The 18,391-nt window shown below is 37.1% G+C and overlaps 2 long non-coding RNA genes across 5 annotated transcripts in view; one reads left to right on the top strand and one right to left on the bottom strand.

The window, feature by feature from the left end:
• LOC116858615 overlaps nt 1-18,391 on the top strand; it is a 177,920-nt gene that overhangs the window by 128,075 nt on the left and 31,454 nt on the right. Inside the window, exon 4 of one of the 4 annotated variants that reach the window (XR_004380957.1) lies at nt 911-1,010. The exons of the other annotated variants lie outside the window; for them this stretch is intronic. This is a non-coding gene — a long non-coding RNA (uncharacterized LOC116858615). Of the gene's footprint in view, nt 1-910; nt 1,011-18,391 lie in introns of those variants that run through there. 4 annotated transcript variants of the gene reach the window in all.
• Nucleotides 1-18,391, bottom strand: part of LOC116858616 — a 71,967-nt gene that overhangs the window by 22,216 nt on the left and 31,360 nt on the right. The window lies entirely within an intron of this gene.

Below are 18,391 nucleotides of genomic sequence, written 5' to 3' on the forward strand. Positions count from 1 at the left end.
CCAATGTTCATAACCCAACCACCCTCTCCCTATCCCCCTCCCCCCACAACCCTCAGTTTTTTTTGTGAGATTAAGAGTCTCTTATGGTTTGTCTCCCTCCCTGATCCCATCTTGTTTCATTTATTCCTTTCCTACTCCCCCAAACCCCCCACGTTGCCTCTCAACTTCCTCATATCAAGGAGATCATATGATAATTGTCTTTCTCTGATTGACTTAATTTGCTCAACATCATACCCTCTAGTTCCATCCACATCATCGTAAATGGAAAGATTTCATTTCTTTTGATGGCTGCATAGTATTCCATTATATATATATATATATATATATATATATATATATATATATACCACATCTTCTTTATCCATTCATCTGTTGATGGATGTGTAGGTTCTTTCCATGGTTTGGCTATTGTGGACATTGCTGCTATAAACATTCGAGTGTGCATGCCCCTTCGGGTGGAATATGTAGCTTTAAATCACAGGAACAAAAAATGGGATCAATCTATCATTAAATCCATACTTTCAGAGTACCAGATTCCCTCGAAACATGATTGCTTAAAAAACTAGGGCCAACACATTGATTGTACAAGCCTAAAGGAAAAAGGTAGTAATGTGTAATATGGGGCACACTGCTAACTCTTGTCTGGTATAAGAAGAGACTTGCCTCACAGAAGAAGGATATATGATGTGTTTTTTTGGGGGGCAGAGCCTTTGAACCTGGTCCTCCACACCCCACCCTCATCTCAGCTTTAGCTCAGGGCTGAAGCCCTGGAAATTGTTCAGTACATATTTACCCTGAAGGTGTTCTGCCTCAAGAGAGTTGAGTCATTTTGAACTTCAAACCAGTTTTTCAGACTTAAACCTCAGCAATGTCTATTTGCTTTTCTGTCATTCTCCCTGGCATCTTACAGATCTAGAAACTGAGCAGAAAGGGCACGAGTTACTCTAACCTGGTCACCCAGCCACTCTCAGAACTAAAACCAGAGTCTAGATGTACACATGGCTACTACATTGCACGTGATGAAAAGACAACCTCGACTTTGAAATAGTTTAATTTAACGCATTACTGACTTGTGTAGACATGGCATTTGAAAGGTACCCGGACTTTCTGGGTTCAGTTACTGCGTGGGACGATTGCAGACATTATTGTCTGTGGATGTTGGGTTTCCCTGGACTTGTTTTCCCTCCACTTTTCATAAAACAATTTGAGATTATAAATAGATCATCACTGCTGGAAAATAGGGGAGTCGGTAGGGTCAGTTCATAAATAAAGAATGCCATATTTTATCCTTCTGTGTATACACAGAAACACAAAGTAAAGAAACACACAGAAACACTTGTACAGATTTTCTTTAAACAAGATCTTGTCTACATCTTTAGACCTCCCCCTGCTAAGAATGTTTTGGGATATCTCCAGCTGACATAAAAAACAATTGCGTTGGGAAATTCCTGATTGTTTTAGCAAAATGAGAATTCTGCGACTGAGCTAAGTAGGTGGTTTTTCTAGTATCAGTGCTACGCAATTTTGCTGTCACATGTCCCATTTCTCCTTAGATGTTCCCGTTCACCCAGTGTTAATATCTTCATGAAGGAGGCTTGTTCCTACAAGGAAAACTCAGAGTGTGTTCACAAATAATGACAATATTAGCTGCATGTTGTCCTGGATATCAATCGCCAGGGATTCTGCACACATTTCATTTTTAGGATGGGAAATTTCTATTTAGTCTATGGCGTGGCGTGTGAATGTGAGCCAGTTTCTTATTCAGAAGCTGATGATGGTATATTTTTCTATCTTGATTATTTTCTTGGATTTCTGGCCATCCTGTTTAGGTGACTGCTTAGCTGCCAATGAGTCTTCTCAACATCCAGACCATGCAGGGACAGCTGTGTTCCATAAAATCCTGTCTGGGGAGGTGAGAGTAATTTTCCTCTTTTACAAATATCCACAGGGCACAAGACTACAAAAACATATGCCTAGCCTTTGTACCTTTGTAGACATCTCTGTAGGATATCTTTTTTTTTTTTTTTCCTCTAGGACATTCCTGCCACATTTCCCTCAAGCCTTTTTAAAAATATGAATTTCTTTTCACATCTAGTCTGATTTTGCCCATTGTAGATGAAATTATTCAAGGAGGAATTATTTTGTATAGAAAATAGTGAAACTGGGAAAAAAGCAAACATGCACACCTTTATCACAGGTGAGATAAGCCTTTTTCTCTCTTATCTCCTGTATCATATTAAGAAAACTTTCATAATATGCCAATGGGAAGATTTGTTGCTATGGTCTGAGTTGTGTGGGGTCCCCCACCCCACAATCCATGTGTTGGAACCTTAACCCCCTTGATGCGATGATAGTTGGAGGCAGGGCCTTTGGGAGATAATTAGGTTTAGATGAGGTCATGAGAATGGGGCTTTCATAATGAGATTAGTGCCCTTGTAAGAAGAGACACCAGAGAGCTTGTTCTCTCTCTCTTTCTCTCCTTGCCATGAGATGACACAGGGAGAAGGGATCCATCCATAAACCATAAAGAGATCTCTCACTGGAGAGCAAACTCTGTTAGACCTTGACATTGGACTTTCCAGCCTCCAGAAATATGAGAGAATTTACTTCTCTTGTTTAATCACCTAGTCTATGGTATTTTTGCAGTGCAACATGGACTGACAAAGACATTCATCATATAACAAATACCAATGTAAGTATGATTGGTTAGTTTGATTTGAAAAGTGGCCAGGTTTCCTTATCCATTTAAAAGTTCACTTATAGTTAACAGTACAGAATATCAGGTGGGTCCTTCTGTAGGAAAAGATGCCATAGTTTGTCCCAGAAAACCCTTAGGCTTTCTCACAGCCTAAAAGACTCCTTGTCAAGTCTAATAATTTATAGATTTTCTTGGATTTTTTATGTACACAGCCATACCATTTACAAATAAAGTTTGTTTTGTTTTTAATCTCTGTGGTGTAAGCCATTTTATTTAACTCTCTTGTGTTATTAAATTGGCTGACATATTTTATGTTTTATTGAATGAAAGAAATAGTGCAAGTTCTCCTTGCACTATTTGCTGGAGAGTTTTGATAAGAATCCTTTATCTGGTTAAGCCTGTTTCTCTTCCATTCCTATTTGCTACATTTTGTTTTCTACATGAACGAGTATGAAATTAATTTTCATGACTTATTGGGAATATCATAAGTTAATTATTCTTTAAGGGGTGCATTATATTGCATTACATTTTGAGATAAATCATCACTTTATTCTTAGGGTTAGATTTCTCTGTGGATCTTTCTTTCTATAAGAAATATAAAGAGGATGTTTCTTTTGTGAGTCCAAGTAGGGGGATTGGTCAGAGGTAGCAACTTTTTTTTTTTTTTTAAGATGTATTTATTTATTTTGAGAGAGAGGAGAGAGAGACAGCTTGAGCAGAAGTGGGAATAGCAGAAGGAGAAGGAGAGAGAATCTCAAGCAGTCTCCGTGCTCAGTGCAGTACCTGAGACAGGGCTCCATCTCATGACCCTGAGATCATGACCTGAACCATGGAAGCCAAGAGTCTGAGGCATAACCGACGGAGCCACTCAGGTGCCCCCCAGAGGTAGCCTCTCTAACTCTAGTATTTTCAGATGCCTCCCAGCCTTGGAAAGACTATGGGGAGGAGGAAGAGAGGCCTACATTTTACAAGAACATACATTTCTTTCATGACACTCCAGTGGCCATAACTTACATGGCCACTTTTCGTTATCAGAGAAGCCCCATTTCACCATTTTCTATTTAATATTTCCTGTATCATATTTAATTTTGATATTTTCTGTTATGTATGGATCAGATTTTTAAATCACTTATGCTTAATCTTTCTAGTTGATTAATAAAATTATTGGTGCCTGTAAGTATATGTTCCTTGAAAAATCACTTAGGTAAGTCTCACAAGTTTGGTATATTATACATCCAATGTTGCTCAATTCTATACATTTTATAATATTCATGTGTGAATTCCACTTCTAACCATTAACCAGAAAGTATGTTTTTTAATTTCTATATGGTTTAAGAATACATTTTTAAGGTTGATTTCTTATGTGATTGCCCAGAGAATGTGAAATATATGCTATAGATTTTTTAATGTTTATTGAGATTGCCTTGTCATTTAATTTGTGGTCAAATCTTTTAGTTCTCCCTTTTATGCCTGAAATAAATGTGTACTCCCTATTTATTGGATCCAGGAATTCTGTCGATCGACATTATTTATTATAATAATATTATCTTAATATTATCATAATATTACTTATGATAATGATATTAACTCTTCCATATATTTATTAATTTTTATCTGCTTTTTCTGCTTTACTTCTGCATATTCTAATAGAGGTATGTTACAATTATTTATTGGTTGTGGATTTGTCCATTTTTCCTGAAGATTTTTCCTTATATTTATCTTTATTCACATTTAATTATTGATTATTGCATCTATGTGAATTTTTCTATTAGTTTTACTCTAAATTCTAATGTAGCTTTTTAAGTATTGCTGAATTAGCTTTGCATCTTCATTTGCTTGTAACATATTTTCATCCCTTTATTGTCAAGTTCTGTCTTCTTTGTTTTAGGTATGTTTCTTAAAATAGACCTAGCTCAATTTCTATAAAATAAATTTAACAATTTATTCTTTTACTATATTAATTGGACACATTTGCATTTATTATGTTAACTGATTATATGATTATAACATCTTACTTTGACTTTTTTAGTTTCCATACATTTTGTTTATTTTTCCTCTTTTCTGCATTTTGTTTAATTAAAAACTTTTAGAAAATTTGCCTTTATTTCCTTTGCTGATTTGGAAGCTATGGATTATATTTCTTTTCATGTAATAGACATCTATTAAGTTTATACTAGTTATTTAAGTACACTTTTTTTTAACAAAGTTCAAAGTTATTCAAAATGTCTATACGTACTTCATGCATGACATGGATCTCAGTATGTTTTAACTATTCACACAACACCCAATCCCATATCATTCTTATTAACTATTATATTGAGTTTTGTCTATCATTTGAAAGTAGCAAATACTCTTAAACTTTATTCTGGTCTAAAATTTTAAAAATTTGCCCTTATTCATGAATGTTGAATTAAGTATAGAATTGTAATTATAAGTCATTTAATCTCAGTACTTGGAAGATACTCCTCCACTGTGTTATACAATCTAGTGTTACTGATAAAATTTGTTTGGTCTTCCTGAATGTTGTTCATTCATAGTTTATCTCTTTTTTTCTTTTCCCTTTTTTAAATGACTTTTTATTTATCTTTGATGTAATTGCCTTGATGTACATAGTTTCCTTATAATGTATCTAGATGTGAATTTATCCTTATTGTTCCTACATTTTGCTTGATGTAATCTTTCAATCTGAGAACCCATGTCTTTTTACCTAGTAAGTATTACATCAATAATCCTTTAATCAGTAATCCTGGTCTTATATTGACAACCCACAGATTGGTTTATGGTTCTTTGGTTTTTATGGTTTATTGGTCTATGGTTCTTCTTTACTGGTCTATGGTTTATGCAACTGTGCTAAATCTAGAATATAAGTCATTACTCCTTAGGGTTCTGTCTCATGTGAATATCAAGTGTACTCTCATGTCACCACCATTTATAGTAGGTTGTCATAATAATGGCCCCAATGAGTGATACCTCTCAGTAGCCGTGGTCTACATAGTCCCTTCCACATTGACTCTGGCCTTAAACATATGCCTTGCTTTATAATTGGACATCCACAAATGTGACTAAGTAGAGGCTTAATACATGCTTGTGCATTAGGGCTGGCCCTGTTAGAACCCTGAGATCACCATATTATGAGGATCATCGTCTAGCCTCTCATCATGCCTCAGCCATCCCTTTAGCTGAAAGCATCCACAGGTGATGGACACCTGTGATGGACACCTGTGATGGACAAGCCAACACTCGGAGTTATCAAAAACAATAAATCCTTGTTGTTTTAATCTACTGAGGTTTGGAGTGTTATCTTATCCAGCAATAGTTAACTAATACTCTGATTTTTAACCCTTCCCTCTTCAAGGATATGTTCCAAATGGCATACAGATTTTTATACCTAGTTGTGATGATGGCATGCAAAAAACAAACTTTTCAGTCCTTTGTTTCTTATGTTTAGTTATCCCCAGAATGAGGTCATAACTCCCTGGGGTACAAGTAATCATATTTACAGAACTTATGTAGAACATTCAGGTTCCCAATGGAGATTAAAAAATTAGAACAGATTAGGTATATAAATAAAGTAGGTTTTTTTTAGAGCTGAGAAAGAAATTAAGATAGAGTTGTGGGTGGAGCAGCGCCCATCTGAGAATGCCAGAGCTCTGAAAAAACAGCCAGCGGATGTCGGTAACTGAAGTAGAAGCTCTGAATCATGATCGCGGTCATGGTTTTCCTTCCCAATAGAATGAAGTTCAGTTTTACATGGAAAAGACACAGGGTTGCCTCTGTATTTATACAAAGAGCTTTCAAGTCATACTTTCTTGGAAGCCATGTGACTAACTCCATTTTGGGTGTGTGGTTTTCTTAAATGGCCCTTCCCCCAACTGGTTTGATCAGACTCTCAGCTTAATGGAGAGATGTGATAAAAACTGAGGCATTGGTGTGGCTCTCCACTACCACTCTGAAGTGCTGGCAGTGTTTGTTATTCCCTTCGTGTGGTGCCCATAGTCATGTTGTTTTTGCTTAACCTCTGTGATATTCACAGGCCATGGCTTCACGTTTACGTTTTTTTAATCTGGTCACTCTCTTTTTGCTTTTCCAGTGTGTCAGGCTTAGGGATATCATTTACTTGGCTGGTGGCTGCAAACATGTACTTACAGCCTTTGAGAGAATACAGCACACAGGGAGATTATTACAATCACTATAAACAGAACAATTCTCAATGTTTATAATGCACTTTGTAGTGATGGTCCTCAAGACCCAAGCTAATCAAAATCAAATAAGTCAAAGAAAGATCTTATTGAAGAACTCACCTTTTTTAAGCCAGGTGTCTTACTCAATGATCTTATGTAACTGAGTTTTAACTTCCCCAGAAGTATTAACCCAGGTATAGCTAGACGGTGTTGGCCACAGCATAGACACCTCCTTTGCTCAGCTAAAAGATAGTCAAGGGGTATTCTTTTATTAAGAACAACTTTGGCCAGGGAGTCTAAGGGTCTTTGCTGCATAGCTACTGCTTGGCAGTGGATTTTTCAATAATTTCAAGAATTAAGGAGAAAATCCTGATCATAGCCTCATTTACATTTATCACTAACCAGGTGAAAGAAGTGAATCCAAATTGTGAGAGCCTCCTAATAGGTCCTTTCTAACTCGATGATGTAAATTCAGGGTAAATTCAGAGGAGCCAGCCAATGAGATTTTTTTTTGCTTGTGAAAAGTGAGGGGCTCAGTTAGATTTTTTCCTAGCCTGTAATAAAAGGTTGTTCTAAATTCTAGAGGTTACGCTCCTTACCAATGGCCTAGGAGATACAGTGAAAGCATTATCTTTTTAGGCCAATGTCAGAGTAAAGGAAGGGAAGAGAAAGGGTTTCATGTTCTGTTTAAGCAGGAAGTCTTGACTCATCATCTGGACTGGAAGCAGTCTATCACCAGGTCAACTATTACTCTTCCCAGTTACTTTATTCAGAGGTCTCCAGTGTCTAAACAAGACCAAGTGTCAGGTGGAGTCTTTAGCTGTGGGATAGGTATCCAAGGCTCAGTACTTTCTAGTTTTGCAGCAGTGTCAGTGGTCAGGAGCACTTGGTAAGTTCCCTTCAGATGGAACTTGAGGGCTGTCTTCTCTGATGGTATGTCCAAAATACTCAGTTACCAGGCTCTAAGCTGTGACCAACAAGATCCTTTGATTGGAATCAGAATGTTTTCTTTAACCTGTTGATGACGGGCCTGAGCATCATATTATTTGCCCAGTGACGTCGGTTCCTTGATCACTGGAGATCATGGAGGGTACTTTCTAAAGGGGAAACACATTTTCTTTGCCACTTTGAGGGCATCAGCCTTGGGGCAGGGGAAAGCTTCAACCTATCTAGAAACCTTGTGTACAATAACTAGGCCATATTGATAACCTGTACTAAGTAGCAGTTGAATGAAGTCCATCTGTAGGCTTTAAAGGGTCCAGAGGGAGGAGGTCTGAGGCCTGTGGGGATACAAATTTTTTGTTTCAGGATTATGGACCTGACAGGTCAAGTGTTACCAGTAGACTGTTTCCGCAATTTTATGAAAGTCTCCCCGCCAATGTCTATTCACAATTTGAGTCATCTGAAATGTACTGTGGTGGGTAAAGGAATGCAAACGTTGAAAAATGGGATTTTCCAGGGATCCTGGAAGAATCAAGTAGATGTCTTGGGTTTCCCATAGCCCCAGCTGTTAATTTTCAACCATTGTTTACCCATCTTAGTTTCTTTGATTCAGGAGCATCCTACTGCCATGTTGTAAGGACATTAGGTTGGCAAAAGGAAGGCCCCAGGAAGTCTTTTTTTGAAGAAGAAGCAGTAGAATGTGCTTCATCCATGTGTGCCACAATTTTTTTTCAGATTCTATTGCCAATGTCTTTGCATGAAAGCAAGCTTGATTACATGTTAAAAGTTCTTTCCAAAGATCCCTTTTTGACAAACATTAATGGCTTTAATTATGTATATTAAAATTTTTCTTAACCCTTAGAAATTTCTAGTGAAAGTTAAGTACAAGATGTATGAACTGTTATACTAGTATTCTTTAGATTTGCGAATTTATGAATCCATTTTCATAATCTCTAGAAGCTTATGCTTTTTCCAGTTTTCGAGTTTCTCTGTAATAAGCTGCCAAAATACAGAAACCGATGTTCAGTAATTAAGTTTAGTATTTTGTCTTTTTTAAAAAAAGATTTTATTTATTTATTTGACAGAGAGAGAGTACAACTAGGGGGAGAAGCAGGCAGAGAGAGAAGGAGAAGCAGAGAAGACATGGGGCTTGATCCCAGGACCCTGGGATGATGACCCAAACAGAAGGCAGAAGCTTAGCCGACTGAGCTTTGCAGGTGATGCAGTAGTGGGTCTTATGTGGAAATGATCTAGGTATTTAATGATTATCCATCATCTAATTTACCTTAGCAAAACCCTAAGGTTTTAAGATACCAAAATGATCTGGGAAAATTAAGTACACATAAATGTTGTTGAAAAATTCATTTATAAACTTTTTATCTTACATCTATTTAATTCATTTGTTTAAATATGTTTAGATTAGTCTTAAAACATCACAAGACATTAAACAGCTAAGCACCATCTTTAAGTTACCTTTCTTGCTGACAAATTCTGTGACAGAACATGAGTTTATTTGATTTATAGTGAATGTAGGTAGACCAAAAGTATTATGTTTAAGACTGAAAACTAAAAATATATGTTTTAGTTAAACCAACAAATGTCAATTAACTTTTATTTATTAAAGATTAATCCTAGATCACCTGAACTTGAAAAGCATTTGGGCTAAGTTTCTATTATATTTCTGAAAGTCTAATTTGTATAAGCAATGAATTTTTTAAGCCAATTAAATGAGCTCTTTTGCAAATGAATTTTGGCAATAACATCCAGAGGTAGAAAATACCACACATCTACAGCACATACATGGGAACAAACATGAACATGCAGACAGATGCAAACACCTTATTGTTTTAAAATTTTTAGCCATAAGAAGTATAATAAAGCAAAACTCACTAGAGTTCATAAAAGAACAGTGGGATGTAAGTTAAGCTTACCTGCTCAGATGGCTAAAGTTTTTTCTACTAATAGCGATGGAGAAGACACTTAAGATTTGTATTTGTCCTTTACTAGTAACCTTATAGAAGCCATGGGCTAGATTTTGAGCAAGGGTTCTTCTATAGCCATTTGTATTTTTTTTTTAAAGTCCTCTTTTTTTCCTGTTTTGTTTTTTTTTTTCCTTCCGTCTAAGGAATTGGGGAAGATCTAAATAAGTTTCCAGAGAGGTTACAAACCTTTTGAAATAAAGAGGGGTGTTTTTGGGATTGGTGAAAAGGAATGGGTACAATTTGACCTTCCTCTAGAGCTACACTTCTACTTTTGCAGAAGATTTGTAAGGTAAGGGCAGTTGTTCTTAATTCTTCAAAGAATGGGTTGTAATCTAAATGATCTCATAGGTTGGTCCACCTATCCAATAACCTTATCTTCAGTTTGCTTCTTTCTATCTGGTACATAGTTCTAATTTTATCTAATTTCTATCAGGCTCTGAATATTGGTTTCCAGTTTGGGCAACCTTTTGACTGTAGAACAACCTTTTCAAAATATTTGCTTAAATATATTGTCAGTCTTCAGTGGGCACAAACAATAAATATTTTAGGCAGTATTAATTAACCCAAAGAGGGTAAAGGGATACTGTCTTCCCAAGTTTGAGAGTCACTCCCCCGAAGAAAGAACTAACAATCTCTATGTCCTGACATGCAGAAAACCAAGCTCAGTTCTTAGAATGCAGAATGAGACAAGGGAGAAGTCAATAGCTATCCCTAGGAGATAAAGGATCAATAACCATTGGGTCTGTATTAGGAAAGGAAGGGACAATGTGTAATTTTATTCTCCTCGCTCAACTGGGCACTATGGACAGATTTGTTAGAATTGATTCTGGGAAGACTTCTTACCTTCCTCTGGTTTCTGCCAGTTTTTCCAGGATCCCCTCTGCATACTCTGATATCTAGTTTCCCATTGGCTACTTAAGGGAATAATGTAGCATTTTACCAGAAAATTCCTCAATTTCATCAACTCTGGCAGGGGCCCATTTGAGGGCCCTTCTCTGAAGGTAGATATGGCATGTCTGAAAAACTTAATGGACTTTTGTTTACAGTTATATAGCATTTTTTTCCCACAGTGAAAGAACAATTGAGACAGGATTACTCAAAGGAGGTTAGAAGAAATAGGAGTCATGTCAGTCTTAGTCTTTTGTTTTAGGCCTCTTACATCTTTAATTTTTCATTAGCCATTTGCAACAAATCTTTCAATGCAAACTGTTTTGGAATTGTGAAAACTTTTAAAACAAGTATCTAATTCTGTTTCCTTTAGGAACCCTTGCTTCCAAGTGCTCTTCTTAAATGATACTATCTAATTGTAACATTTTGCATAATAGCATTGTAATTCTAGGTTGCTTTTAGTAAGATTTTGCCATTTCACTAGGTATCTGTGACTTTGGGGACTACAGTTCTTACTTAGCATAAAAGAAGCAAGTATACTGGAAGGTGGCACACTCAGCTCTGGAATTTAAGGATTCTATTTTTCTAAATTAAAAAGTACTTCATGCTAAAAATGCTAACCATTGTTTGAGCTTTCAGCAAGTTGTAATCTTTTTTTATTGTTAACATATATTGTATATTTATTTCAAGGTTACAGGTCTATGATTCATCAGTCTTCAATTCACAGCACTCGCCATAGCACATACGTTCCCCAGAGTCCATCTCCCAGCCACCACATCCCTCCCATCCCCCTCCACTCCAGCAACCCTCAATTTGTTTCCTGAGATTAAGAGTCTCTTATGGTTTGTCTCCCTATCTGGTTTCATCTTGTTTCATTTTTCCCTCCATTCCCCTATGATCCTCTGTTTTGTTTCTCAAATTCCTCATATCAGTGAGATTATATGATAAGTGTCTTTCTTTGTCTTATTTTGCTCAGCATAATACCCTCTAGTTCCATCCACATTGTTGCAAATGGCAAGATTTCATTTTCAATGGCTATGTAATATTCTATTGTGTATATATACCACATCTTCTTTATCCATCCATCTGTCCATGGACATCTGGGCTCTTTCCATGCTTTAGCTATTGTGAACACTGCTGCTATAAACATTGGGGTGCAGGTGCCCCTTTGGATCACTACATTTATATCTTTGGGGTAAATAACCAGTAGTGCAATTGCTGGGTCAGAGGGTAGCTCTATTTTCAACTTTTTGAGAAACATCCATGCTGTTTTCCAGAGTGGTTGCACCAGCTTGCATTCCCACCAACAGTGTAGGAGGGTTTCCCTTTCTCTAAAAATCACAATGACGTACCACCTCACACAAGTCAGAATGGTTAAAATTAACAAGCCAGCAAAAGACAGATGTTGGCAATGATGTGGAGAAAAGATCCTATTAAGTAAATCTTTGGTCACTCAGAGCTAAACTAATACCTAAAAAGAATGTGCCACTGGGTTGGAGATTATTCATAATTTACAATGTACCCAAGGCACTATTTTCCTTGAAGTTGACAGGTGGCCTAGTGTCAATCTAACCTGTTCAGTGACCAACTTATCAGAACATGGGAGTCTTTGAGTTAGTTGGCAAGCACTCTTAACAGCTCTTTTTTTTTTAATTAGATATTTATCCCTTTTTAAAAATTTTATTTATTATTTATTATTTTTTATTATGTTATGTTAGTCATCATACAGTACATCATTAGTTTTTGATGTAGTGCTTAATGATTCACTGTTTGCATATAACACCCAGTGCTCCATGCAATCTGTGCCCTCCTTAATAATGCTTAACCTGCGCCCACCAATTTTTGCCTATGGTTTTCTTTTTTACACCTCCTAGATCCCCACAAGCAATAGCCATTATTTACACAAAACAGGACAAAAAAAATTCACCTTAATGCACAAGCAGTGACATAAAGATGTCACTGTGGACTGGCCAAGAGAAGACTGTGCTCTCCACCAACAATTTCCAGTGGGGACTAAACCAACAGACCCTATTATGGAGACTGCAGACTGGAACTGGGGAAGGGACTCTGAAGCATGGAATTGTGGACTGAACAAGGACTAAGGACTAGTGCTCCGTTAGAGCCTCCTGTCAGTCTAGACTGACATGTTAACCTTGGACTAAAAAGCTATTTGGGTCAGAAGTGCAAATGGAAACATCGCAGAGCTCAACTGAGAATAAGCTCACCAGTGGCCCTTGGAAATGGTGAGAAAGACAGTGAATTATGGGGCACCACACTGTGTTTCTCATTATCCCCAAATGCCATCAGGGGTTCACCTGATATCCCATCACCACCACCAGAACTATTAAATAACAAAATTTAGCCAAATAGATTTTTAAAGATTTAATTGGCTTTATTTATTGATTCATGAATCAAGCAGCATCTCACTGGCAAGTAGACGGGAACTCCAAAGGGCTACACAAAGGGAAAGTTTTTTGTTTTTTTTGTTTTTTGTTTTGTTTTGTTTTGTTTTAAAGATTTTATTTATTTATTTGCCAGAGAGAGAGCACAAACAGAGGAAATGACAGGCAGAGGGAGAGAAAGAAGCAGGCTCCCATTGAGCAGAGAGCCCGACCCTGGGACCATGACCTGAGCTGAGGGCAGAGGCTTAACCCCCTGAGCCACCCAGGTGCCCCAGAGAAAGTTTTTTAAAAGCAGGACAAGGAAGTCATGAACAAAAGAAAGGGTTATTTCAGGTCATTTTACCTTCCTTTGTGGGGATGAAGAGGGTCCATCTGACAGATGACCTCATTGGTGCTGACCAGAAAATTCCTAACTGGTTGAGACTACACTTCTGGGAGAGGCTGAATGTGCAATTATGTTAGATACTAGAAGTCCTGGTTTGGTGGCATGGCCAAGCATAAGTGACTCTATTTTGGGCCTATAGTTTTCTTTTGAACAATGCCTGACCATTGGTCAATGATCTATTTACTGAATGAGTGAATTACTGTATAGAACACTGGGAAAATCTCAGAGTATGGACAGGTGGTTGTTCAAAAATAGCAGAGTGGAAGCATGGTTGTTGATCTCATAGAAGATGGGATCTGCTATTACTAGAGTCAGTCTTCCTGTTGGAAAGTAGAGAAAGGCTTTTGGATGTAGGATTCTGTAAGGTTTCGGGATTTTAAGAGAAGCCTTGTTTCTTTGAGGAGTCCAGAGAGTTCCAATAATGCCTCTTCTATACAGCAAGAATTTGCTCCTGTCTGATGCCTTGATTTTTCAGAGTAGGGCTAGTGAAAACCTCACATCATAGCTGGAGCACAAATGATCTTTGCAGGCTGAAAAGCCCATACTCTTATTATTATTTTATTATTATTATTATTTTTTTAAAGATTTTATTCATTTATTTGACAGAGAGAGATCACAAACAGGCAGAGAGGCAGGCAGAGAGAGTGGAAGGGAAGCAGGCTCCCTGCTGAGCAGAGAGCCCGATGTGGGGCTCGATCCCAGGATCCTGAGATCATGACCTGAGCAGAAGGCAGCAGCTTAATCCACTGAGCCACCCAGGTGCTCCTATTATTTTTTTAAATTGAAATACAGTTGACATACATTACATTAGTTTCCAGTGTATGACATAGTGATTCAGCAACTCTGTATGCTATATGCTATAAGCCAATATTCTAACTTGTTCTTTCTAGTTTGGCAAGTACAGATACATCTTATAGTCATGATATTTTTCCCTCAAATAACAATGGCTCAAGAAATCATAAGAACATGAATAACACAGTGTACTAAGTGATAGATAAGTGGCTTTTATCCTCTGGATGGGCTGAGGAAGGTTTTCTAGGAGAAGACGACCCTCAGTGGGTCTAGAGAGGATGAATAGAGATCACTGGGGAAAAGATGAGTAGGATTTCCAGACTGATCAAAGAAAAAAGAATAATTGCATGAAATGTTGAAATACATAAATTGGGGGAATAGTGTTAGTTGTCCTGCTTAATTAGGACCCAAGGTGTAGGGCACATAAGGATAGTTATAAAATGCTCATGTTTAGAGATGAGAGGTTGTTGAAATAAGATCTTAAGCCATTTAACTACCAAAGCAGGACATTTGCTTATTATTTATGAGGAACCACCAGAAGTTATTAAGCAGAGAAATGATTAATGAGAGTTGAAAGACCTTGATTTTTCTATTTTTTCCCCATATTCATATTTACCATGGGAGAAGACTGTATCAAAAGAGCAAGTTTCAGAGTCTCAGCAGTCTTGAATAGCTTGAGTCAATTTAGAGATTTCTGCTGATGGAGGGTTCTAGAAACGAGAATTCTTTTCATCGATATGAGTCTTGAATTTGAATGGAGATCAAGATCTATACTACCAAGCCAAAATGGACAACTCAGTAGAGTTTTGGGTGTGAGGAGGTGGCTGGGTATAACATTTAGACTTGAAGTCAGCCCAGAGGAATTTGGGGATATAGCCACGGATTAAGTTTCCAATTTCAGATGAATGAAAAAAGAGGCCATCAAAATCAGAATGAAGACAGAAACCTGGGAATTGCATCTGTGGATCTGGATCGAGAGGCAGGTCCACACAATACCTCAGCTGGGTTATGACAGTTGCTCCTAGGCTGCCAACATCTTTCCCTCACTTTTAGGCCAGCTTTTGTGGTGTGGTTTAACAGCACAAAAATGTATGGGAAGTTCGTCTCACAAGACCTCCCATTAAAACAAGGTATTTTTAGTTCAGCTGGATCATATTCAGACACCTTGTCATTGCAGCTTTAAGGGATATCAAATGGTCTTGTTAACCTGTGAGACTGGTACAAAATAGAGCAGAGGCCAAAATGGCACATAGAGGAGGAGAAGCTCAGACACAGATGACCAGCAGCCCAGCTTGCTGTACAGATAAAAGTAGGAAATATGGCCTTACAAAAACTGCCAAGGCAAGATGCTTTCAATAGCCATTGAGAATTTGGGCAGGGGGAATTTGGTCTCTTTGAAGTCAGAAGTACATTTGCGGATACTTATAATCAAATAAAATGCAAAACATATTTGGAAAGGGAAATAAAGTAGGAGTCAATGATTTTTTTTTCAACTGCTGATGATCAGATCCAAAATGCCAAAGTAAACATTCTACTAGGTATTAATACAACAATGCTATTTTAACTCAAAGAATGTTTAGCTTAAATATTTGTACAAGACTGTCAACTGCTCACTGAATGCTTGGGTTGAGGAAGAGGTTGCTTTCCAGCATACCTTATCTGAGTCGTGGAAGTAGCCACAGCTAAAAACAAACAAAAAATCAAAATAAAAACCACCTCTATCACTACTACCACCATTTCTTAAAAAAAACACAGGACCACCTTTTATGGTGCATTCCAATTTAGTTCACTTTTTTTCTGGCTTTGAGTAATACATGCCTCCAACCTAATTAAAGAGTGCCAGTCAGTCAAATTAGCATCCAAATAAAAAATTGGAACTAGAATCTGATTATGAAGTAGAAGAAATATCCTGGGAATGTTAAGGGCATCTTAAGAATATCAGATAAGTGAACTCATTTAATAACAGAATCAGAAATGGTGGAGTGATAAGCTCAGAAAGCTACATTAGGACCCGAGTTATTTAGGCTGCAAGTTTATCAAAGTATTGAACTGATTTTGATGTGCAGATTGAAAGCTCTCTCAAGAAAGACCCCAAATTATTTCATTGTCCTGGGGTGTTCAGTTTATCTGTTAAGATGTGCAGGGAGTAGACTAGCAGTTTCCTTGTTATAATGCTGTTTGTCCTAATCAGAGGAATTTGGGAAGGCAGACAAAGGGAGAAGCACAGACTGTCTCATTTCAATAAGAAGGCCCAATAGCGAGCAACTCTCCTCTTGCAAAAGTACGATCTGAAATAGTTGCTCTGAATTTCTGCCAGGCAACAGCTGCAGCCCTTTGGTAACCCAACTTAACATATTCTTCCACGTCCTAGGGGAGGTTCAGATATCATTATCTTTCCATCGTTAGCCAACCAATGGCCTGTGATTTGAGCATCTGAAAATGAGTATGATATGGAGTAGAAGGGAATAAAGACAGAAATTTGAAATAAGGCCAACCATTTTTTAGTAGCAGAAGATAACCCTGTAACTTATTTTCAAAGCTGGATAGATTTGAAAGGGGACCCTCTTAATAATTTTACCAGGACAGTGGTAATAAGTAGGAACTGTCTTGGGCAGATAGAACATATGATCAGTTGACCCCACAGAGAATCATATGCCCAAGTCTAATATATTATTTCTTTAGTTCAGGTATATCTTAATAGCTAAGTGTAACAAAAACGTATCTAGGCTTCGTAAAGTGTAAGCTCTTATTCTACCACACTGCATATCTTTGTGAATATTTGGTGCTGCCCAGGCCCAGTACCTCAGGTCTTATCAGGAATAAAAGCCATATTTGAAAAAAAGAAAGAATAGTTGACCCTTGGACAACATGGATTTGAAATTTGTGGATCCATTTATGCAGGATATTTTTGGATATAGTCCAGTACTTTAAATATACATGCTTCCAACCTAGTTAAAGTCTACATATATTTTCTCTTGCTTACAATTTTCTCAATAATGTTTTCTTTCTCCAGCTCACTCTACTATAAGAGTAAACTGGAGAAATATAAGAACATATAAGAAATATAAGAATATAAGAATATAAAAATACAGAAATATAAGAACATAAGAAAACAGTTCATAATACATATAACATACAAAATACACGTATGTTAGACTGTTTATGTTGTTGGTAAGGCTTCTGGTCAATAGCGGGCTATTAGTAGTTAAATCCTTGGGAGAGTTAAAAGTTACACATGGATTTTCAACTATGTAGGGGATTGGAGCTCCTAACCCCTAAGTTATTCAAGGGTTAACTGTAAATGATTGTGAATAAGTGTCCCTAAAAATTTCTAAAAGATTGCATACATCCAGATTCCTACTGTATAAATTTAATTGGTCATAGGAGAAAGTGTCCTACAGGGAACTAAAGACTTTGAGAAGGATAGTAAACTGTTTATTAATAACAGATTCAACTTTAAAGCAATAACCATCAGAAAAAGTATATATTATGGCCAGTTTATTTATATCATGCCTGCCCTTTTGAATATATTTTAATTCAACCAATTTAAGCTTTAAATTCTTCAATTATAACTCAAATATAAGTTCTTTGTTCAAAAACTAAAGAAAGTCAATGAGCATTAAAAGAGAAAGAGGGAGAGTGTCTAATTTGTATTCACCTACAGCTGGGACCTAAGGTTATAGTCAAACAAATATAAATCATGGTTTCCTGGGCCACCTTTCCCTCCCCCCCAATATAGAAATTGTTCTGCAGTGCCTAAGTTGTCTTCCTGAATTGAGTCACTGAAACTATCATACCTCTTTATGCTGTTCTTCATCATTGGAAGAGTTTGAATGCAGAACCCATCAGCTTTAAGACTCTCCTTTGGTAAAGGGTGGTACGGACCTTCAGGATGACCTCTTAATCTCTTCACCGTTCTGACCCCTCCTGTATCTTTTGGTAGATTTCTTTTTATAAATAGAGTCCTGATTCTTTTCCCGCTGTACTTTGGGCCTAATATATCCATCATTTATGATGTGCAGTTTTGCTAATACGAGAGCAGGAAGATTTGTTCCTTCCTTCTGTATGTTTCTGTTGAGAGCTCACCATGTTCCAGATGCAGAGATCATGTAAATGCAGAG

Source organism: Lontra canadensis, unplaced genomic scaffold, assembly GCF_010015895.1.
Source record: "Lontra canadensis isolate GAN:19392208 unplaced genomic scaffold, GSC_riverotter_1.0 scaffold141, whole genome shotgun sequence".
Taxonomy (NCBI): domain Eukaryota; kingdom Metazoa; phylum Chordata; class Mammalia; order Carnivora; family Mustelidae; genus Lontra; species Lontra canadensis.